Genomic DNA, 25,137 nt, shown 5'->3' with positions numbered 1-25,137 from the left:
AGTGTTGTGGGCATGCTCCGTGACCTGTGCAGAGGTCATTGTGCAGGGAGGAGGGGAACAGTTTATCCTGAGTTATCTATGTCTATATATTGGTGAATTGTCTCTTCAGAGGGGAAGAGGACTAGAACTCTGGCGCCACCTATAGGAAATAGAAATCCTAAAAGTCAATATCGGACCTTTAACAAGCCTTGTCACACATCACGTAGGATAAATGCCAAAACCAAAATCTCAGTTAGCAGACACTGTGTTTCGGGGTACTGCCCTTCATGAATGTAAAGTGTGAGATCTGGTTTAGCTGTGGGAGAGGCGGCTGACCGGGATCCAAGGGGTAACACATTTCTCATTGCGGAGAGCAACATGTCAAGTCTGACATGTCGAGGTAAGGAGACGTTTAAGCTGCAATGCTTCTCTGGGAAATATGGAAATTGTCTCTTCTGAGAGGAAGAGGTGATATATTGGTGATAATTGAGATGACAGTGGATAAAAATCTCTACATAGCAGCGAGCGTCAGGCTGTTGTGAAGCTCCACAGCCAGAATGAAACAGGCCACACAATGTCTCGAATACAGAGGAACCAAACTGCCTAAGCTAAAAAGATCCCCAGTCATTACTCTGCATTGGCTAAAGGCCCCGTCACACTAAGCGACTTACCAGCGATCCAGACACCGATATCACCAGCGATCGGCACAGCGATGCCGAGCGCCCGGCATCGCTTGCCATCGCTGTAAAAAATAGAATCAAAATAAAAAATATAGTTATTCTCACCTTCCGACGTCCCGTTCAGCCATCCTGCCTCTCTCCACGCTCCGGTCCCAGTGATCCTTTGCACGAATGACCGCGAGATGTCACGGTCTCGAGGGATAACAAAGTCTCGCGGTCATTCGTGCAAAGGATCACTGGGACCGGAGCGTAGAGAGAGGCAGGATGGCTGAACAGGACGTCGGAAGGTGAGAATAACTTTATTTTTTATTTTTTTAATTATTTTTTACACCTGATCGCTGGTCTCCCGCCTGTCACACACAGCGATGCGTGCTGGCCAGCGGGAGACCAACGACCAAAGAAATGTCCAGAGGTTTCTTCCAACGATCAGCGATACCGGCAGGGGGGCCGCTCGCTGATCGCTGTCACACACGGCGATCTCGCTGGTGAGATCGCTGTTACGTCACAAAAGTTGTGACTCAGCAGCGATCTCGCTACCGAGATTGCTTAGTGAGACGGGGCCTTAAGAGAAACGGAGTTTTCTGTAGAATTTGATGCATTATGGGGATATGCTTGCAATTAATCCATTTTTTTACTGTAAGTGTCACCTAAACGCAGTCATCAGGAAAGTGTACGGGTGGAGAATTGTCAGCTGTATGCAAGATCCTCTCAGTAATACTCTATTACTCTATGTTAAACAAAAAAAATAGTGATGATTATTACTCTGTTATGTTCTCGGATTTTAGCTCCTGGGAGAAGTACAACCTCTGTATAGTTTTACAGGATATCAGGGTAGTTGTCTTCTGTCATCTACTTTTTTGTACATTCTTTGAGTAACTGTAATAGCAGATGATGAGCCTGCGGCAGCTATGGTTGTTCTTGTCCTATCCATCCTCATTACTTGTGATATTTTGCTTTGCACACTCGGCTCCTTGTTTCACCCTATGACCCGGCCATCTTTCTCTCTCATCACTGATTGGCATTCCAGATACCAGGCCTTCAGGTCTGATGTGACCACATGATTGCACTGAATCTCTGTGACCTAGTCTATGTGCTGGAGCTTTTGTGTGTCATTATACATCTTGACTTACATTTATCATCTGTTTCACATGTCTAAAAGTTTTGGCTTCTGTCAATAAATAATATATTATATTCACCTGTTATATTTACCCCCTTATTGAATGGTTTCTTAAACCTGAAACACAAGTTGCCCTTTTATTGGGAAATCCCAACTTAGTGCAGCAGCCCCAGTTTAGTAACTGTGGTCACAAAGGTGAAAATAATTAGTGCGGCTGGTGGTGATCTTTGAAATTGACTAGCTCATTGGAATAGCTCATCGCTTTCTTAGAAGTTAATGCCAAAATAACAACCAATATGGCAGCTCTATCTGCTGAAAGTTGTGCAACATGGCTAGGAATGAGTCTGATTACAGGGTGGCAATTATAGGAAGGTGGGGTTCCCACTAAAACACAACTAGGGAAGAAGAGAAAGTTGTTATCATGGATCTTACATTGATTTTGTAATAATCTAAACAATTACGTCAGCATGAACAAGGCCCTATATCTGAGAGCTTTATATTGTACAACGGCATAAAACCTGATAGACTACAGGGGTAAAATCATCATCTTCTCACAGGTTCTGGCGGGATGCAGCGATTATAATAAAGTAAATATAAGCCCTTGATGGGGTCAATAAGACCCTTCACTCCAATAGACCTTTGTAATATGCTGTAACATTCCTCCATGTGAATTTCCTATGAGTTTAGTACTGCTAGAAGCCAGTCTTATACAGTGCCTACAAGTAGTATTCAACCCCCTGCAGATTTAGCAGGTTTACACATTCGGAATTAACTTGGCATTGTGACATTTGGACTGTAGATCAGCCTGGAAGTGTGAAATGCACTGCAGCAAAAAAGAATGTTATTTCTTTGTTTAATTTTTTGTTTTAAATTGTGAAAAGTTTATTCAGAGGGTCATTTATTATTCAACCCCTCAAACCACAAGAATTCTGTTTGGTTCCCCTAAAGTATTAAGAAGTATTTCAGGCAAAAAGAACAATGAGCTTCACATGTTTGGATTAATTATCTCTTTTTCCAGCCTTTTCTGACTAATTAAGACCCTCCCCAAACTTGAGAACAGCACTCATACTTGGTCAACATGGGAAAGACAAAGGAGCATTCCAAGGCCATTAGAGACAAGATCGTGGAGGGTCACAAGGCTGGCAAGGGGTACAAAACCCTTTCCAAGGAGTTGGGCCTACCTGTCTCCACTGTTGGGAGCATCATCCGGAAGTGGAAGGCTTATGGAACTACTGTTAGCCTTCCACGGCCTGGACAGCCTTTGAAAGATTCCACCCGTGCCGAGGCCAGGCTTGTCCGAAGAGTCAAGGCTAACCCAAGGACAACAAGGAAGGAGCTCCGGGAAGATCTCATGGCAGTGGGGACATTGGTTTCAGTCAATACCATAAGTAACGTACTCCACCGCAATGGTCTCCGTTCCAGACGAGCCCGTAAGGCACCTTTACTTTCAAAGCGTCATGTCAAGGCTCGTCTACAGTTTGCTCATGATCACTTGGAGGACTCTGAGACAGACTGGTTCAAGGTTCTCTGGTCTGATGAGACCAAGATCGAGATCTTTGGTGCCAACCACACACGTGACGTTTGGAGACTGGATGGCATACGACCCCAAGAATACCATCCCTACAGTCAAGCATGGTGGTGGCAGCATCATGCTGTGGGGCTGTTTCTCAGCCAAGGGGCCTGGCCATCTTGTCCGCATCCATGGGAAGATGGATAGCACGGCCTACCTGGAGATTTTGGCCAAGAACCTCCGCACCTCCATCATGGATCTTAAGATGGGTCGTCATTTCATCTTCCAACAAGACAATGACCCAAAGCACACAGCCAAGAAAACCAAGGCCTGGTTCCAGAGGGAAAAAATCAAGGTGTTGCAGTGGCCTAGTCAGTCTCCTGACCTTAACCCAATTGAAAACTTGTGGAAGGAGCTCAAGATTAAAGTCCACATGAGACACCCAAAGAACCTAGATAACTTGGAGAAGATCTGCATGGAGGAGTGGGCCAAGATAACTCCAGAGACCTGTGCCGGCCTGATCAGGTCTTATAAAAGACGATTATTAGCTGTAATTGCAAACAAGGGTTATTCCACAAAATATTAAACCTAGGGGTTGAATAATAATTGACCCACACTTTTATGTTGAAAATTTATTAAAATTTAACTGAGCAACATAACTTGTTGGTTTGTAAGATTTATGCATCTGTTAATAAATCCTGCTTTTGTTTGAAGTTTGCAGACTCTAACTTATTTGCATCTTATCAAACCTGCTAAATCTGCAGGGGGTTGAATACTAGTTGTAGGCACTGTATATTAAACCAGATTTGTAACCAGATTTCAATGTAGAAACATAATGACATAGATCTCTTAGACCTGCTGAGATTGTTGTACTTATTTTGTAAATCTGTGTCAATGGATCTGTTTAATCCTCATATTAAGATGAGCATTTTATGGGTCCAGCTAAAGAGTCTTATGTATTTGGTCTTTATTCACCCAGCCTAACTCGTAGCTGCAGCTTGTACTGAGCAGTGTGAGAGCTCAGCAGCAGGGAGTAGGACTGGACTATGAGCGGAGCTGTCAATCAGGCTGGTGGGTGGAGATTGACAATTAAACTTCAGAAGGAATTATTGAGCCATTCTGACATGGGGTTTAAAAGTAAGTACATCATCCTCATCAAGTCCCAAATTATTTTTAATATTAATAATAACGTATTCAATTTGTATTGTAAAATCTGGTGAGAGATCTACTTTAAGCAGACTTTAGGATTATTGGAAAGATTAACAGAAATGTCCTGCACGTCACACCATTTGTTTTGTAAAATCCATATGACCACATTGATGGATTGAATAGTGATCATGCACAGCTACTGCTGAGCTAAGAGCAACCGAGTATAATTAATCTCTGAAAACGTTACGTAAGAGCGTCTCTTCCTCCTACAGTCAGTTATATCCCAGGGGAATCTTGGTTTGGCGAATAACTTATTACAATGAAAGTGTGCAGATTGAAGTAGGAAAGATATAGTTACCCCAGGTCAGGTATAAGCCGGTGGGGTTCCAGAGGAAATGAGGAGGTGGTTAGCGTCACGGTACAAAGTCGGATTGTTCAGAAGCTCTAGTGTCAAACTGGAGAAGCGATTAAGAGCGGCCCCGGGGACCCCTTTATTATGACTCGTGTGCTTAAACTAATAGGACATTGCTCTGTTGTTTACTGTCCAAGATGAGCAAATGAATTCAAGAGTAATTTGTAACTTTTAATTCCGCCGTAGAAGAAAAGAACCACTGCTATAATCATCCGTATTATCTGCATGACAAAAGAAATTCAGAAGAATCGGGCTTTAGCAGACTGCCTGTATGAAAGCGATGGGTCATGTAGAGCATTGGAATTTTTATGCTCAAATCGAAGATTTCACTTGTGCGTTTGTATGTCCAATCTGCCCAGTAAAGTTAAATATGTTGAGGTTTAAAACATTTCTACGCCAATGAAGATGTGTCTTTTTTTCATCTGGTAAAAGACAACTGTGCTATGGTGGTGTGTCTGTGAGGTTTGTGGTCCAGAGCCAAGGGGCCTATGCCTGGTAGGAGTGGATGCAGTGGTTGCTGTGGATTGATACACCTGAAAGAGTGGGAACCCGCTTACAATGGCACTGTAAGGGTGTGTTGTGAGTAAACGGTTAACTAAGAGCATCCCTTTAGTCTTTGTAAACTTGTCTGGTATAAGGATGTAGCCATCAGTAAAGTGATGAGGAGAGACTGGAGTGCAGGTCTAGCTGGGATTTGCTTTCATTGCTTTTGTAGGTGCTGCAGTAAAACTGTATTTCAGTAATCATGTCTCCACTTTTTTGCATCTTCTAGTTGTATTTATGCAGCTCCTCCATTCTACTATCTGTCCCTGACATCATTTTTACACAGTTCGAACTGCTAACAGGTTTCCTTTAAATTCAGCCTCAGAACATTGGATTGGGGTTGTTTTAGGTTGCAAAATTCTGTCCTGTGTGAAAAGTCTGGCTTTTTAAAACGTTTTAGGCTTACAAATGTGCTTTCCCGTCTGCAAATCCAATTACCCTTTCTACTTTTCTGACCTCTAGCGCCTTCGATTCTTCTTAAGTTAATATCACAGAAGACTAAATTTAGAACAGCCTAATAATGAGATGATCCCAGTGATATAAAACATCGTCAGATGCACATCTGGTTCTTGCCAGCAAGTATTTTCATCAGTTGTGACTCAATCACAAAATATCAGGCTGCAGACAGATGAGCAGAACTAGTCAGGAGGAAATTCACGCTACCTGTCTCCAGCAGAGGAGAAAGCAGACAGACATAGCTGCCAGGTATTGTGTGAGCTGCGTTCTGCCTCTGAGCTGTACTGGGCATTTATTGTACACTGTTTCATATCGTGAAACCACAGGGCTTCATACATCTCTGTGATCCAATGTCTTAGTTGCACACCTTGAGGGTGTTAAATCCTCTGATTTCTTTCCAGTCAGTCAGAAAATGCAGAAGTACTATAAAGATTAATAGAATCCTCCCAGCTGCTGGAGATATATGACTGTGTATAGCCATTTTAAAGATAAGCTAGTCCATCCCTTTATGGCTAAAGAAAGTGCTGCTTCAGCAGCGTGAAATCGCATTTTCAAGTTATGTCTGTAAATGCATTGTGGCGAGAGGATGCTCTTCTAGGTTGTCAGCTCACACTGTTTGCTGCCTCCCCTGATCGGCCGAGTACCACAGCAAGCAACCTGTCAATCAGCCAGAGTAAAGTGCAGCTAGGAATACAGCAAGAAGCTGAGGAGCTAGGAGGTACCATCATGCCCCAATGAAGAAGCAATAGTTTCAGGCCAGCAATCCCAAAAATATTACAAATGTTATTTATTAAAAATATGATGAAATAAGAAAAGTCACATGGATAGAGATGACTCTTTTCAAACCGCAAGGGGGTAGGCACTGGGATGTTTCAGGAATGTTTGCTTGAGAAAAGGGGAACCTTCCTCAAAACGTCGCTGGCTCGGTGTGCGGACGATCACCTACCTCCTTCCACCATAAAAGATTAAATGCCTCTGAAGCTTTAGTGGAGCAAATGGGAACCTCAGTGTTTGATCCGTCGCATTGATGGGGATTATGGTGGTAGTTTTCTACCATTACAATTTCTATTGATATTTATAATATTAAAGGAAAAGAAACTGAATCAGAAGTAAATTGTGCCGTGCGTTTATTGTGAAGACTGTGGTGTGTTTTTTTTTAAATTTTACAGAACAGTATTTATAGGTAAATCTAATGAGTGATGATATTTTAAGTGATGAAGAAACCCCAGAATCTCCTGATACGCAGATTCCCTGTAGCTTTGATAATATTCAGAGCCACTTCTCACGAACAGAGAGGATGTTTGTTACAGTGTGTCAGTTTTAATAAGGATCGCCACATCTGCTTTAGCCATCATCTATGACACATACTTTCCTGGTATACCAGATTGCTGCATTCATTATGCAAGCCCTTAAAGAATTGTTAGCAATTTAAAAAATATTTGAAGAATGTATTACTACATAAATCGGGGTTACTTATGCCGCTACAGCTGAGTACGAGCAGAATAACCTGACCATATTTTTCATTCTGTTTATATAAAGATTTGACTTTCTGCTTGCCAGTGAAAAAAGAAAGGTACATGATTAATTTGTAATAAAAGGGCATCTTGTCGTTGGCAATGGCGAGTAATTTTCAAGAATAACATCTGAGAACACTGATAACTTGTTAGGATCTCCTCATCATGTGATTTAATGATGCCATAAATTGCTGCTTGTAAATGTAGTTCCTAAAAAGGCTTATAAAAATTATTATTTCTTATCTGAGCAACACATTTAATCTACTAAAATGTGATTAATATTCTTTATGTGTAAGTTACTTGGATGTGGTTTCATTTGTTTCAATGCAAATACTGCTGTATATAGAGAAGAAGTCATATTGGCCTTGTATGTGTCCAGTATTCTATATAATAATAATAATCTTTATATTCTGCAGCGCTTTACAGTTTGCGCACATTATATGAATTATGCATTGGAAGCAGGTGCTGTAGATTCATGGCATGGACCAATTCACTTTTACATTAGGATATTTTACATTAAGGCTGTGTGCCCACGTTGCGTTTTTTAAGCGTTTTTGATGCGTTTTTCAGGGTTAAACCGCATCAGAAACGTTTAAAAGAAGCATCCCATTCATTTGAATGCATTTTGGCCTTTTTGTGCCAATGGATGCGTTTTTTACCGCTAAGGAAATGCTTAGCGGTAAAAAAAATGCAGCATGTTCTTTAATTTCCGCTTAGATCCGCATTTTTGGCTATTTCCTATAGTCCAGAAGACGCACGGAAAAAAACGCATCAAAAACGCGTGGTTTTTGCGGAAAAAACAAGCAAAAATCGCGCTGCAAAAAACGCGTTTTCTGGGAAGGAGACCCGTTTCCTGAGCGTTTAAAAACGCTAACGTGGGCACATAGCCTAAATGTTCTCGTTCCTTCCTCTTCTGTCTCTGTTAGGAGTCAGGTTTCTGCGGTCGCTATGCAGGAATCCAGACCCTCACATTCTGCAGTCTCCTGCTCTTTGTCCACTGCAGAAGAGATTGCAGAGGAGATTTCCTTGCAGCAAATGTCTCCTGAGGCTAAGTCCTTCTGTCCTCTTACTGAGCATGCTCATGGGACGATCTCCCATTGGAGATCGGGAGTCATGTGCTCAGGTCCTGCTCCAAATCTCATTTGTCCATCTCAGAGATGTGGAGGCGTGCGGAAGGTCCCAGCTGCTATGAAAGGCGCGCATGGCTGTTCCGCCATGTGCTAGTATAAACTATACTTGCTGCTGTGTGAATGACGATGAAGCATGATTCTGGTGAATGACTCATTTGAAACCCCTACCCTTTGATATTACGCTTGTGTGAGGGATTGAGTTAAGTACCAGCGCGCCTCTGCTTCATTGTCCACAGCTGCTAGCGTCCGACATTGCGCTTGCGTCTAGCATTGTCGTATAGCGGCAGTGTCCTACGCCGCGCTGCAGTAGCAGCCTACTTAAGCGTTCGTGGCTGCAACGCTACACACACGGTAGGTCTAGAAGTACTTAGTACCGCCATCTTTAGCTATTCTTGTGACCTTATACCGTGTGTGTAACTACTCTGAGTACTTGTGACCTTAACAGGCTCAGTTCTTTTGTTTATGTTTATAGGCATCTCTGTGATTTAACAGAGATTGCTCTGTGCACTTAGGTGACGGCTAACCCTGTGCACAATAGCGCCATATTGCTTCTGCCACCACTTAGCAGCGGTTATATCACCTACTGCACGTGGACCCCGAGTGGCGAACGCACTTTATTAGTTTTTTATTTAGAGCGTTCCGCCGTTCCTAACATGTCTCTGTCACTGTATCTTTACTTGACATTTTTTTCTCCTAATTTTGCTAACAGATTAAAGATTTAAAAAGAGGAAAAGGCTTTCTGCCAAACACAGTTGATACATGAAGCCCAAGGGAAGTCTGTCTTGGAGTTACAATGTTGGAGTGATCCCCATCCGGACACTGGTAGGTTTATATTTTATTATATTTAATACATCAAAGTGTTCACGTTTTCTTTACTATGATTATTAAATGTGAGATTTACACAATAATGGTTTTCAATGAGAGGGGAAGGAAGGGTCTGCTTTATACCTGCAACCGCATAACAATTCTCCATTGGACTGAGCTGCCATACCACTATTTACAACCCGTGGACAAGAGGGACACTGTTTTAGGCTGTATGTTGGATACAGATGACAAATACTTCATAGGCTGGAAATAGAAATGGACGTAATGGGTAAAGAGGCATATGTCCTTTTGCTTATATTTTCAATTCTAGTTAAAGCCACTTTTGGCTTAGTTTAAAAAAATCCATTGCAAACTGTAATTCCAGGATTAAAAAAATGTTTTTAGATGACTGGTGCCATGGGTCAAACCCCCTCTGGTTAGCAGAATGTGACACACAGCTCCAGTAGAGTCGGGATAAGCTGATGTTTAATGCTGTACCCTTAATAGAAATTCAAGGGACCACTGAATGACCCTATAGTCACCGACAGCCATCTGTCTCATTCTACTAAAATGCTTGTGCATGCCCTCATCATCTCCCGCCTTGACTACTGCAAAATCCTTTTCTGTGGCCTCCCTGCTAACACCCTTGCACCTCTCCAGTCCATCCATCTGCTGCCCAACTAATTAATCTCTCTCCTCGCTACTCCTCCACTTCTCCCCTCTGCAAATCTCTTCACTGGCTCCCATTCCCTCAGCGTATCCAGTTCAAATTACTAATACTGACCTACAAGGCCATCTAACCTGTCTCCCCCATATTTCCCTGAACTAATCTCCCGATACCTTCCCTCACGTAATCTCCGGTCCTCCCAAGACCTTCTTCTCTCCTCCACACTTATTCGCTCCTCACCCAACCGCCTCCAAGACTTCTCCCGAATATCCCCCATCCTCTGGAATTCTTTGCCCCAACATGTCCGACTATCAACCACATTTGGATCCTTCAGACTGAACCTGAAAACCCACCTCTTCAGGGAAGCCTACAGCCTGCAATGACCCCGCTGCCTCCTCACCACTACTGGAGATATCACCTCAACCAACACCGGAGCTGCTGCAACCCCCCAACCTACTGTCTCCTTCCCCACCATCCTGTAGAATGTAAGCCCGAAAGGGCAGGGTCCTCTCTCCCCTCTGTATCAGTCTGTGATTGTTAGTTAGGTTTACTGTAAGTGATATCTGTAATTTGTATGTAACCCCTTCTCATGCACCATGGAATCAATGCTGCTATATAAATAAATAATAATAATAATCTGAAATTGATGGCCTTTCCTAAGGCTAGAACAATAATGTGTAATCATTGAGGAAAAAAAAATCCTTAAAATGTAACTAGTATGTTCATTATGCATTTTTAATGGTTTATAACGAGACTTCTCATTGTCCATTTCTGAAAATTCCTTGTCAGCAAAGTTCAACTGGTTTACAAAGTACCAGCCAGTCAATTACGCTATAATTATGGAAGATAATAGGGGAAGCCAGGCCTTTTGAGTTATGTGCTTATTAAGATCATCAGATATTATCCACCCGTCAACACTCCGCATGTGATGATCACTGATTCCTATCAGCATTCAAGGAAGGTCACAACAAGATTCCTTCAGCATACCTGGTGTTCAGTGCCCCGATCCGGAGGCAGATTATCACCTTATTGATGTTCCTGTCATACTGTATCTTCAATTCATTTTTATATTTTTTTTGTTAGATCCACATTTGCTGTCCAACATTGTTCAGAAAATGTTACTAAATAGGAAAGACAAATCCGTTCCAGATCTGTTTTATGTAGCCTTAGTCCTTTATATAGAGCCTGAATTATGACTAGATGCTACTGTTATCAGCAAATTTGCTACATAATAATCCTGAGAGAGAGAATTTTTATGTGCCAGAAAGGCTGTGGGTGTTAAATTAAGAAAAATTGTTTCGGGCATGCTCAGTTTGAAAAAACGGAATCTAGCTACGTAATCTGTTTTTCGACGGACAGCGACGGATCCTGCGTCCATACACTTCCATTATAGCCAACGAAGCAGGATCCGTCGCGATCCGTCTTTTCAATGCAGACAAGAAACGTTACTAAGTCAGTCTACTCTATACGACGGACACTGAAATTCCGAAGGATCCGTCAAATGACGGATGAAACGGACGGCCATCCATCGCAATCCGTCGCTAATGCAAGTCTATGAGAAAAAACGGATTCCGCTAAAAAAACGCAGGGTGCGTTTTTTTCAGAAAAGGGCGGATTTCGACTGACATCAAAAGGCTGAAGTGTGAAAGAGGCCTTAAAGGGGATTTCCCACAAAGTTAATTTTAATCAACATTTTAATCAATACATCTTTTAATAAAATAAGTTCCACAATTGCATGTTTAAAAAACATGTTCCTGTGCGGAGATAATCCTATAAATATTCCCCTGCTATGTATTGTGTAATGGCTGTGTCTGACCGTGCAGGAACATGGTCTGATCATACTACATCTCTCAGCATGGGAGGAAGAAAAACAGGATACAGGCAGGACAGCATGGGGATCACATATGACTCTTTGAGATAAACACTTAAAAACACAGTGAAATGTTTTGCCTCACAAAAAGAATCGGCTATGATCCCGCGCTGTAATGTCTGTATACTCTTTTTTGCTTTCTCCCCTACCGAGGAGATGTGACATTTTCAGAACAGGTTCCTGTACGGCCAGACACAGCCATTACACAGCGCACAACAGGGGCACATACCGTATATACTCGAGTATAAGCCGACCCCCCTAATTTTGCCACAAAAAACTGGGAAAACTTATTGACTTGAGTATAAGCCTAAGGTGGAAAATGCAGCAGCTACTGGTGAATTTAAGAAATAAAAATAGATACCAATAAAAGTAAAATTAATTCAGACATCAGTAGGTTAAATGTTTTTGAATATCCATATTGAATCAGGAGCCCCATGTAATGCTCCATACAGTTCATGACGGCCCCATAAGATGCTCCATACAAAATACACCCCATATAATGCTGCAGAAAGGTTAATAATGGCCCCATAAGATGTTCCATAGAATAATATGCCCCATATGCTGCTCCAGAAAGGTTATGGCCCCATTAGATGCTCCATAGATTATGCCCCCATATGCTGCCCCCATAAGATGCTCCATAGATTATTTCCTCATATGCTGCCCCCATAAGATGCTCCATAGATTATGCCCCTATGTGCTGCCCCCATAAGATGCTCCATAGATTATGCCCCTATGTGCTGCCCCCATAAGATGCTCCATAGATTATTCCCCCATATGCTGCCCCATAGATTATGCCCCTATGTGCTGCCCCCATAAGATGCTCCTTAGATTATGGCCCCATATGCTGCTGCTGCATTTAAAAAGAAAAAAAAATGACATACTCACCTCTCCGTCGCTGGGTGTCAGGTGCCGGTGTCACTGCCGGCACCTGAGATGTTCACCTGTCCTGCGTCCATCGCTGCTTGCTGCCGTCTGGCATATCATCTGTCAGTGATGTTCAGACTGCAGGGGGCGCGGCGCGCACTAACCACGTCACCGCGCCCTCTGCTGTCTGAATGTCACTGACAGATGACGTGCCAGACTGCAGCAAGCAGCGATGGACCGGGGGACAGGTGAATATCGCTATACTTACCCGTCCTGGCGCTGTCTCTTCAGCCCCCAGCTTCTCCGTGATCTCCCTTCCTGCCTTCAGCGGGCACCTGGTGCCGCTCATTAAAACTCATGAATATGCGCATATTTGTGAGTTTAATGAGCGGTACCATGTGACTGCTGAAGCAAGGAAGGGAGATCGCAGAGAAGCTGGGGGCTGAAGAGGCAGCGCCAGGACGGGTAAGTATGATCTGACACCCCCTCCCCCTCCGACCGCCTGGTGTATATCACTCGAATATAAGCCGAGAGGGGGACTTTCAGCCCAAAAAAATTGGCTGAAAATCTCGGCTTATATTCGAGTATATACAGTATATAAGATTATCTCAGCACAGGAAAAAAAAATTTTTCAACATATCCAATTGTGCAAATTATTATTATTCTAAGATCTATTAATTAAAATGTACTTGGGAAAACCCCTTTAAGAATGGCTTGGAGTTGATGTCACCGAGGAACGACTGGCTAATTGCAAGACCTGACATGGAGCACTGCAAATGGCGGCTGCCATGGGGGAAGAAGAGAGTGGAGCTCATCCTTGAAGACGAGAAAGATGCACAACACAAAGGTATAGTGCTGGGTACATGACTGCGTGGACTGAGAATTACCCTGGTCAGTATGGAAATCAACAGTACCAATAGTGCTTAAAGGGCTTTTCTTGTTGCATGTATATAGAACACTAATAAATTGCATATATGTGTGTCTCTTTTGCATTTTTTGGACGCCCCTTTCATTCAGTGTGTATCATGTGTTGTACTTGGTATTTTGTAGTTTGGTGCATTTATGTGGTTATCCCTCCAAAGCACGATCCAGCCTTTTCTTTCCACCAATCTTCCCCACCAGCACTCATCAGAGCAGTGTTTATTACCATGCATTGCACTGTGTATACAAGCTGTAGTCTCACTCTACACCTGCTATTTAGCAGCTTCAGATCTAAATAGTTTCTAGAAGTGTCTTTTGATTCCCTCTCAACCTCCGGGACATTGCATCAGTACAGTTAGTAGCTTTGTAAAAGACCTCTAGGTCACATATAAAAGCACATGGGCTTTCCCCGAACAGTGATCTGTGTCCTGTACGTGGGCCTTCCTGACATTGTATTGTAGGCACAGTAAATGGGAATGTCTGGGCTGAAATAAAAAGATGTCAGTCCCTCTATGACTGCAGACTGCCACACTGTCACAGTTCCCCTGAATTCACGTGCAGCTGGACTATGCCTTTAAGCAGAAGTGTTAGATACCTCATATCTATGTGATGCCATTTACAATGACATTTACACTGGGTGTAATCAAGCAGAAGACGATTACATGCCGAATGTGCCTCCCCTGATATACAGGTGATAGAGGAGAAGCGAGGACACTTGCTGACAATCGGAAAGACAAAGAAAGGAAGAGTAAGTGGGTGAACATTGCAGAGCAGATCAAAAAGCTTACACGTGATTTATCTGTAACTTCTACTATTTGTTGTACAAAATAAACTAAAATACAACTTCATTTCTAAAAGCAAATCACCTAATGGGGCTGTCCAGTACTTTATAGTGATGGTCTGTCCATAGGATAGGTCACCAATATCAGAGCCCGACACCCCCATAAATTGTGTGCCAAGTTTCCTCTAAATAAACATCAGAAAATTGGCATAACAAAATATCATTATATTTATAAAAATGATAAAGTTTCAAAGTATTGAAATTTTTAGCATTAATTATATGTAGCAGTAAAAGGAAAACTCTTTGATTTCACAGAAACAAGAACCAACCAAATTTTTTTGTTTTCTGATTTAAAGGCAGGGGTGAAAATAATTAAGAAATGGCTCATTCCATAACTGAACCTGACTACTTCTGAGGCTACGTAGAGCAGTGTTACCTGTTCTTAGTGTCAGCAGCGGCTGGAAGTGGTCAGTTGTGGAGAGGATCTACACAGCGCCGTCATCTGTATAGTGGCCACACTGGGGTACTGCATATCCACACATCTAAATAGAGGTTGTGTAGTGTCCTGCTGCGGCCACTATCCATAGACAGAGCTGTGCAAATGCCTCTGCACAATGTAGATATATTGTATTATAATGGGAGGGGTAATAATCAGTACTTTGCTGAAGAAAATATTGGCGCTATAGAGGCACAAAAAATAATACTGCAGATTAATAAAATGGATAAATTGCAAAAGTATTCACAAGCTAAGGGAACAAAGCGACCACTCACTTCTAGCTCTGTCATTTATGTTTCAGACTGAAGAACTTGCAATCCTCTATTATATATGTAGGAATGTGTTCCAGAGCATGGGGAGAATGAACAAATCATAGTCTTTTCATCTGTGTTTCAGTCTAGACTGTAGACAGTGTTTTCTAATTATATATGGTGCATGTTTCTTCCATGCAACCTATAAATGAAAGTTAACTGTGGAGGAGCAACCCTAAACATAATCATATTGCTGGAATATAGGAGATTTCTTAGAAGCATTCATAATGGAACAGAATGTACTGCTAGGAAAACTTCAGGAGGTTTAACACTTCTGTAGCTCAGCTCTGTCCCTGGGACCTTATGTCTGCTTCCATTGATTAGAAAAACATTTCGTTATTCTGAGCCGTGTGCCAACCTTCCTCACCTTTACACACCTGTCGCCACCAACGTTACTATTTCTAGGAAACGTGTTGTAATGTTAAAGGGAGTCTGTTCAGGTATCGGTGTGATCTGTGTATGGCTCCTAAGCGGGTATTTCTGACTTTATCACAGGATTGGTGATAACTTTTAGGTCTGTGGTGGTCTGTTTCCCGAGTCCCCCACCAATAACCAGACGGAGTCACTTTTGGATGATGTGAATTGAGCAATAAGGCACATGCTCGACCACTGTTCCATTCATTCTCTATGGGTTTGCTGGCATTAAAGTTATCCATCCAATGATTTTATGGCCTGGAAGGCTAAGTGTAGAATCTCTTTACAATGGACTTAAAGGGATTCTAGTAATGTGTCAATTACTGGGCTGTGTTTTGATGTTTCAGTACAATTACGATTTTGTTAGCAGGACTTTATTACTAGAGGACAACTGGTCTTGTGCCTCCTAGTCCATCCACACCCCCAGCACTGATTACAGCTCTCTGTCACTATACAGTGTACACAGAAATCTGTGGTGTGTGTGTGTGTGGTTATCCACAGCTCAACAACTGAGCTCTGCTAGATCTGCAGCAGAGAAAACAGTGACCATCACAACTGCTGTATCCAGGAAACTATGTCATACAGTGCTGAAATCAGGCTCTCTGCCCCTGCTGTATTATGCTGCTCGCAGGTTACATAGCAAAAGCCTGCTGACGGATTTCCTTTAAATCTCTAGATTAAAATATTTCAGTCCTGGTAAATTGTTGATAAGTTTTAAAGAGGATGGAGTATAGTAAAGCTATGTTGTCTGCTTTTTTTCATTTTCCTTTTATTCTAATTATACTGACCTCCTCTAAGCGCTACGTTTTTGCTTCCATTGGAATCTCCGAGAAACAGGATTCAGTCAGAAGCCCCGATGGAGCCATTTACTACTATCAAGCCGACGGAGTCCGTTTGGACCCTGTGTGGCTGGTTTCCTGGCAGTATTCATCACCTTCCAAGACGCAAATTAGACAGTGTCCAAAGTGACAGCCTCATGATTGGGAATGGCTCCATGGGGGCTCTGTCGGGTTCCTGACTGAATTGTGTTCTCCCAGGGTTCTGATAGAAGCCTCAGTGCAGTGTTCAATGGAGGGCACAGTGGTTGTGTGTTGGTGAACCTAGCCAAAACACCACCTGATTTATTTCCTCAAGCTGGCCGGTTATCCTAGGGTGTGTGTCTCCTGCAGACAAGTAGTGCCTGGTGGTTATCTAGTATTGGGCATATCTGCAAGCGGACAGTGATCACTTCCATGTGTCATTCACTCCTGAGCCCTGTACGAAGTATAGCAATAAAGCAGGAATCAGCCATGTGCCAGTGAGATATAGGCCAATAAATCTGATATTGTTGCCAGTCATCAGTTTCCGATCATTGTAAGTATTGCCAGTTGTCAATTTCCGATCAGTTATATATTGCCAGTTGTCTTTTTCTGATTTACTCCTAAATACTACCAGCTGTCGGCTTCTGATAACTTGTGTGCAGGGAATCGGAAGAAAAGAAAGTCAGCAGATGTGGAGATATCATCTAGATAGATTAAAGGCATGTTGCCAGATCATTAGAAAGTATAAGAATAGATGCAGAATAGAAGGATCAATAAGGAACATGTGAAGCCCAGACTGATGCTCTACACCTCCGGCTTCATCAGTATGGCTCGGGGCCAGCTATGGCTGTGATGTCGGGGGGAAATTATCATAGCACCTAGTTATTCCTGGGTGCTGCTAAAGAAGTAACATCAGTATTACTTATAAATGCATCAATCTGCAGCATTTCCATCAGGGCTGCGCCGGGCTTATGATATCAAAGCGTACGTCTGTCCACAGCACCAATGCTCTGAATTATATTTCATACGGGCACATTTGCATGATCATCTTCTGTTGAGTAAACAGGGCACTGTCAGGGCAGATTGTAAGTTCACAGCGCGGTCGCAGTTCCTAATTAAAGCATGGTGAGGATTGTAAAATGGAATTTATTAGGTAGATAAAAGGTTGTCTGCATACCATCGAATCATGGGTTTAATGATGAAAACCCCTGTCACAGTTATTATATAAGACACTTATTTGACGGCGGTTCTTAATGCTTTATTTAGGTCTCCTTATTCAAGGACAGTGTTTTGATGCCTGGCAGCCAGGCTGTCTGAATTCACACTGAACAGCATTCAGCAGCTACAGAAGCAAAAAGTTACAAAGTTTTAATTAGAATCAATAGCAGATATGGATGAGCTGCGAAGAAGTCTGGAAATTCTTCTTCTTACTCTTATAATCCCTCATGCTTTACACTGCAACATCTTTAGGTATCAATTTTAGCGTACAATGAGAAGCCTGGAGAAGGTGAATGAAAATAATAAAGGTATTCCCATCTCCAAGATGGTACCCCAATATGTAGTAGGCGTAGTAATAAAAATACTAGCAAATATCTCCAAGTAGAAATGTCGTTGTGACGTTTCAGGAGCAGACAATGTCTAAGAGTCGCGGATCTGGAGCCCCTGGGCTGAGCACGCCAGGTGATGACGACCCCTATACAGGGATCGTTAGGGGCAGGACCGCAGAGGTCAGAACCGCGACAGCCGGTACCAAGAGGGGCGGCTCACAGGAGGCACAGTTGGGTGTATGGGAACTGGGTACCAGGAACTACAGATAGTGCGAGACAGGTAGCCGTGAGCATGTATGGCGTATAGCGAGTAATACGTCCGGAGGTAAACAAAGCAGGACGCGTGCCAGGAGCACAACAGAGTACTGAATGGAGCAGCAGTCGTGCCAGGAGGTGTTACAGAGCATAGGGACAGAGAGTACCAGGAGGTACGACAGAGCAAAGGACAGAGACAGGATACTAGAGTGTGCCAAGAGGCACTACTGAGCATTATTATTATTATTATTATTATTATTTATTGTTCTAGCGCCATTTATTCCATGGCGCTTTACATGTGAGGAGTGGTATACATAAAAACAAGTACAATAATCTTAAACAATACAAGTCATAACTGGTACAGGAGGAGAGAGGACCCTGCCCGCGAGGGCTCACAATCTTCAAGGGATGGGTGATAATACAGTAGGCGAGGGTAGAGCTGGTCGTGCAGCGGTTTGGTCGATCGGTGGTTACTGCAGGTTATAGGCTTGTCGGAAGAGGTGGGTCTTCAGGCTCTTTTTGAAGGTTTCGATGGTAGGTGAGAGTCTGATATGTTGTGGTAGAGAGTTCCAGAGTAGGGGTGATGCGCGAGAGAAATCTTGTATGCGATTGTGGGAAGAGGAGATAAGACGGGAGTAGAGAAGGAGATCTTGTGAGGATCGGAGGTTGCGTGCAGGAAAGTACCGGGAGACGAGGTCACAGATGTATGGAGGAGACAAGTTGTGGATGGCTTTGTATGTCATGGTTAGGGTTTTGTAATGGAGTCTCTGGGCAATTGGGAGCCAGTGAAGGGATTGACAGAGGGGAGAAGCTGGGGAATAGCGGGGGGACAGGTGGATTAGTCGGGCAGCAGAGTTTAGAATAGATTGGAGGGGTGCGAGAGTGTTTGAGGGGAGGCCACAGAGCATGAGGTTGCAGTAGTCAAGGCGAGAGATGATGAGGGCATGGACTAGGGTTTTTGCAGATTCTTGGGTGAGGAATGAACGGATGTGTGAAATATTTTTGAGTTGAAGTCGGCAGGAAGTGGAAAGGGTTTGGATATGTGGTTTGAAGGAGAGATCAGCGTCAAGGATTACTCCGAGGCAGCGAGCTTGTGGGACTGGGGAGAGTGGGCAGTCATTTACTGTAATTGATAGGTTCGTAGGGGGGGTCACGTGAGATGGGGGAAAGATGATGAATTCTGTTTTGTCCATGTTGAGTTTCAGATATCTAGTGGAGAAGAAGGATGAAATAGTGGACAGACATTGAGGGATTCTGGTTAGTAGGGAGGTGATATCTGGTCCAGAGATGTAGATCTGTGTGTCATCAGCATAAAGATGATACTGAAAGCCATGAGATTCTATGAGCTGTCCCAGGCCAAAGGTGTAAATAGAGAACAGCAGGGGCCCAACGACTGAACCTTGTGGGACTCCGACAGATAGGGGGCGAGGTGAGGAGGTGGTGTGTGAGTGGGAGACGCTGAATGTCCGGTCTGTTAGGTATGATGAGATCCAGGAGAGGGCCAAGTCTGTGATGCCGAGGGATGAGAGGGTCTGTAATAATAGGGAATGGTCCACTGTGTCAAAGGCAGCCGACAGGTCCAGGAGGAGGAGGACAGAGTAGTGTCGCTTGCTCTTGGCAGTTAAGAGGTCATTGGTGACCTTAGTAAGGGCAGTTTCAGTGGAGTGGTGTGACCGGAAGCCAGATTGTAAGCGGTCGAAGAGGGAGCAAGAAGAGAGATGGGAGGACAGTTCAAGGTAGACGTGTTGTTCCAGTAGCTTGGAGGCGTATGGGAGAAGTGATATAGGGCGATAGCTAGATACAGAGGATGGGTCAAGAGAGGGCTTTTTGAGGATAGGTGTGATGGAGGCATGTTTAAAGCTTGAGGGGAAAACACCAGTTGTTAGTGATAGGTTGAAGAGATGGGTTAGGGTTGGGATGAAGACTGTGGTGAGGTTTGGGATGAAGTGGGATGGGATCGGGTCGAGTGCACAGGTGGTGAGATGTGATCTTGAGAGTAGAGTGGAGAGTCGATCTTCTGTAATGGTGGAGAAGTTGGTTTTGAAGGTGGAGGGCTGGGAAGTCGGGAGGAAGGGCTCTGGGGGTTGTTGACCAAAACTGTCCCTGATGTTATCAATTTTCTGCTTGAAAAATGAGGCAAAGTCTTCAGCTGAGATGAGTGGGGAGGGAGGAGGTGCTGGGGGGCGGAGGAGAGAATTGAAGGTGTTGAATAACTGTTTAGGGTTGTGAGACAGGGAGGATATGAGAGATGAGAAGTAGGTTTGTTTAGCTGTGGCGAGTGTGGTCTTGAAAGTAGTGAGGGACTGTTTGAATGCGATGAAGTGCTCGTTGGAGTGGGATCTTTTCCATCTGCGCTCAGCAGCCCTGGAAGCTCGCCTCAGCTCTTTGGTCAGGCTGGTGTGCCAGGGCTGTCTGTTGATTTTGCGAGTTTTGGTATGTGTAAGTGGGGCAGCGGATTCCAAAGCTACAGCTATTGTGGTGTTATATAGAGCGGCAGCGTCATCCGCATTGTGTAAGGAACTTATATCTGTAAGAGGGAGGAGGGATTCAGAGAATGAGTGTAGGTCAAGGTGTTTAAGATTCCTGCGAGGGTGTGAAAGTTTGTGGGGTGGGGATTGTAGACATGGAGTGAAGAGGGAAGAGAATGTGAGCAGGTTGTGGTCAGAGAGAGGAAGAGGTGAGTTAGAGAGGTTAGATAGGGAGCAGAGGCGGGTGAAGATGAGGTCCAGTGTGTGGCCATCTTTGTGGGTGGCTGTAGAAGACCATTGAGTGAGGCCGAAGGAGGAAGTGAGAGATAGAAGTTTAGTGGCAGCTGAGAGGGAAGTGTCAATGGGGATGTTGAAGTCGCCCATGATGATAGTAGGGATGTCCGCGGAAAGGAAATGAAGTAACCAGGTGGTGAAGTGGTCAAAGAAGGTGGTGGCTGGCCCTGGGGGGCGGTAGATGACAGCCAGTTGGAGGTTGGAGGGGGAGTAGATGCGCACAGAGTGCACCTCAAAGGAAGGGAGGGTAACAGAGGGTGGCAGTGGGATTGGGGTGAAGGAGCAGGTATCTGACAGGAGAAAACCAACTCCTCCACCATGTTTGCTGCTGGGGCGGGGGGTGTGAGAAAGGTGGAAGCCGCCATACGAAAGTGCAGCAGGAGAGGCTGTGTCAGAAGGGGTGAGCCAGGTTTCGGTGATGGCGAGGAAGGAAAGTTTGGTAGTAACAAAAAGATCATGGATGTAGGAAAGCTTGTTGCAGACAGAGCGAGCGTTCCACAGAGCTCCTGTTAGTGGGACTGGGGAAGCGGGGGCTGGGTGAATGGGTATAAGGTTGGAGAGGTTACGGAAGGTTGTGATAGAGCGTGGATGGGAGGTAGAAATGACTGTGGGAATGTGGTGAGGAGGACCAGGATTTGGAGAGATATCACCAGCAGTGAGAAGGAGCAGAGAAAGTGTTAGCAGGTGGGAGCAGGAGAGGGCATGAGGGGGCTGTCTGTGTTTGGAGACAGAGGATTGTATGTTAAGGAACAGTTTTGAGGTGGAGGTGAGGTGGATGGGGAGGATTGAAGAAGAGATGAACAGTTCCTTACTAGGAGTAGGGATTAGGGGAATTAGCAGAAAGTGAAGGATTATTGGGGTGAAAGTGAAAACAAACAGAAACATTGTTTACAGTGACTGTGTCCAGTTACCTTCAGTTCCCTTCTGGTTCAATTCTGGTTTTAATTCTTAAATTAATCTTCACACTTCTAGAACACACTTATAGGAATCACAATGCAGACTGAAGTCTATGCAGACTTGTGCTCTGCAATATATGTACAACTAAGTGCAACGTGCATGAAGCATGAAGCAACGTTAAAGTTCAGAGCAAGTGCTAAGAGCACAATAGAATACCAGGCAGAGCAGAGGACCTGAGAACAGCGCACGGCCTGACTGGGACTAAGCAGACCCAGCCAGGAAGCACAACAATAATCAGGCACCTCCCATAGGGGAGGATGGCCTGATATAGCACATGACCAAGACAGGTTCCGGGTCAGATCCTAGCCAGAAAGCACATGACCACTACAGCTTCCGGGTCAGGTCCTCCATTACCATAGAGGAGACTGACCCGGAGACAGCACTGACAGGAGCGCGCAAATGTGACCTGGAGAAGCCCCTAGGACGAGAGCTGCGCGTGCGCACCCGACGGAGGCGCCCCGGAGGGACCGCCACTGGAGGGAGTGACGTCGGGACCGAAGCCCCGCCTCCTGGTGAACGCGGCATGACAGTAGTATAGTTTTTCTGATTTGCTATGTCACCTCATGTGCAGGCACTGCAGGACCTTGGGCATCCATGGTCACTACCACTGATGTAGTGACAGTTAGTTGGCTAGTTTCCAATGGTCGTAACTTTGTAACCATGGCAACCAAAGGTCCTTCAATGCCTGCACATGAGGAAAGAGTCCTAGCGAACCAGAAAAGCTATGCTACATTGGTAATTGGAGGTGTTTGCTAATATTTTTATTATTACACCTGCTACATATTGGGATAGGATCTTGGAGATGGGAATACCTCTTTAATGAGAAAGACTACCAAGAAGATAGAAGACCATCACCCCTCATTTAATGAACCTGTAGGAAACCTGAAGATCCAAAGTTTCTGTGGAACGGAACTTCTCTTTGCAGAGAGAGGGGTCCAACAACACTGACGTGATGAACCCTTAATAGCAATGTTGCCTCTTTTCTGATAGGAGAACGGCTGTATGAATGTAGACCATTCCCCTCTGCAGCGCTCTGGATGGCTTGCAAGATCTCACAAGCATGTTTTGGGATTATAACTAACATTTTGAAGAATTTATGTAGATTTACATCTGTCTCGTACATAGAATAGTTGGAAAATTACATCTGTCAAAAAGTCTAAACTTCAGAAATGGAGCTATGATAAATGAGCAAGAAGAGAGAATGAGCTTGTTCCGGGACATTGCAGTCATTCCCTGGATTTCTAGATGTAAGCACAGTTGTTGCACAGGGTTGTCTGGCCACGTGTAATGATTATGAGGACTGTAACTATGGAGCGGCATGCCGTCCCATCTTTTCCTGGAAATGGCCCTCCACATTAAACTGGTTTATTCGTTCCACAATTAATCCCTCTGTTCAACAGCATCAAACAGTTTGATAAATCTTTTCCGTTCCTTCACTAACCAGCTGCAAAATATTAGAGTCTGCCATTATTAAGTAGCAATTAGACTGTTCTCTGCATAGTGACGCTTGGACCTTTAGATAATTATAGAGACTGCAACTCTTAGGCCATGACCACTCTGTCCATAGGCAAATTCAGCTTGGAATTTTAAGAAAATTTACAGTAGGAATCCGAAGAAGAAATTCAGATTTTCGCCACTGATTGTCCAGCAGATCCACACATGGAAAAGAATAATTGTAATTTAATTAATCCACGGCTTTTATATGCAGAATGTATGGCATTAACGGGTTTGGGTATCTGCCGTGGGTTCACTGTTTTGCTCGGATTTTCCGGAGTATGTGATTGTGCTATAAAGTATTGTATCACTTCTATTATCTGCAGCTTGTCAGCATTTAGGAATGGATTACCGACATGTCCTTAGCCGAGAATAACACTGCCAGGATCGATATGGTGAAGATGCATGAATAGTCATCTTCACATTTGATCAGTATTTGTACCTGTGACACTGGAAAAAATGCAGATGAGAACTGAAAACTGACAGCGCTACATCCTGAAAGCACAATCCCTATTTCATGTCACTGTTGAGCTCCACATATTTCCAGTATTTCTGCATAATCTCATAAATGAGGCGATCTGCAGACTGCGTTTGGATAGTTCAGACCAAGCCTAGTCCATCACAATATAATTTGGAAGTTTCCCGGAGGAAAGTTTATAATCTGGAAGTTTGAATCAGCTATTGTTTTCATTGGCTTGAGGAATAGGTTTTAAGCAGCATAAGTAGATCATTTCCCATCAGATAGCTAGAAAACATGCCATTTCATTTCCAGTTTCTGCTGTCGATTCATAATCCTTATAAACAGTCATGGTAAGAGAGAGTGATTTGGCTTACCCAGGTCAGGACCTTTTCACAGCCATGTCTGGGATACAACAGCTACAAACGCAGGAAGTTCTTTTCTGCAGCCTTAGTTGGAAGTGTCATCTGAAGAAAGGAGCCACAGAAGAGACAGGTTAGATATTACTGCTTTTTGGTAAATGGTACCAAGATTTTCTAAATCAATATACACAGAACGGGGGAGTGTAGTAATGCAGTCTACAATTTTCCAGTCTGCTTGTCCAGCTTTAATGCATTTCCCCCATAGTTTTTACTCACAGACAGATGTCAGAAGATGCTGACTTTCCTTCTGGAGATCTAGTTGGTGTATGAAGCAATGCTCTCTGGGAGTAAGTATGCAAATTAGATCTACTGCAGAAGGAAGAAAACGGACTCTCTAGGTCCTCCTATAGGTAGCTTATCAAAGACACAATAAGGGCCAAACCGTGGAAACCCTATTTTCCCAGTTCCCATGGTTTGGAGTCCATGAATCTATTCTATTATTTCTAAACACTGTTTTTCGGTGACTACTTTGTATCTCCGTTCATACTCACCCACACAAACAAATGATACACCATTTGAAAGGTCAAATTACCTGCAGGTGGCAGCACACTACCCCAAAGCATGCTGCCACAAAGCTGCTTACAGACATCACAAACAAATCCAAATATTTGCCTTGGGGTCTTTCCAGCTTGCTCAAGTGCTTGCCCAGCCTGTTTCAGACACATTGGAGGATTGCATACTTCACTGCAAGTGAGTCACATATGCAAACCTTTGTATACATGTACGGCTTTTTCGGTGATTACTTCGCCCCACAGATGCAAATGGTGAGTCACATATGCAAACACATTTGTATACATGCACTGCTTTTTCACTGATTACTTCGCC

General features: G+C 43.8%; 1 long non-coding RNA gene across 2 annotated transcripts in view; it reads left to right on the top strand.

Annotated features, from left to right (window-relative positions):
• LOC141058728 (uncharacterized) overlaps nt 1–25,137 on the top strand; it is a 500,694-nt gene that overhangs the window by 223,296 nt on the left and 252,261 nt on the right. For both annotated transcript variants that reach the window (XR_012222284.1, XR_012222285.1), the window contains exon 3: nt 9,200–9,312. This is a non-coding gene — a long non-coding RNA (uncharacterized lncRNA). The remainder of the gene's footprint in view (nt 1–9,199; nt 9,313–25,137) is intronic.

Source organism: Dendrobates tinctorius, unplaced genomic scaffold (assembly GCF_039654945.1).
Source record: "Dendrobates tinctorius isolate UK_male_01 unplaced genomic scaffold, ASM3965494v1 ptg000214l, whole genome shotgun sequence".
In the NCBI taxonomy this organism is placed as follows: domain Eukaryota; kingdom Metazoa; phylum Chordata; class Amphibia; order Anura; family Dendrobatidae; genus Dendrobates; species Dendrobates tinctorius.
The sequence above is the reverse complement of the archived record's forward strand: the minus strand, read 5'-3'. Positions and strand labels throughout refer to the sequence as shown.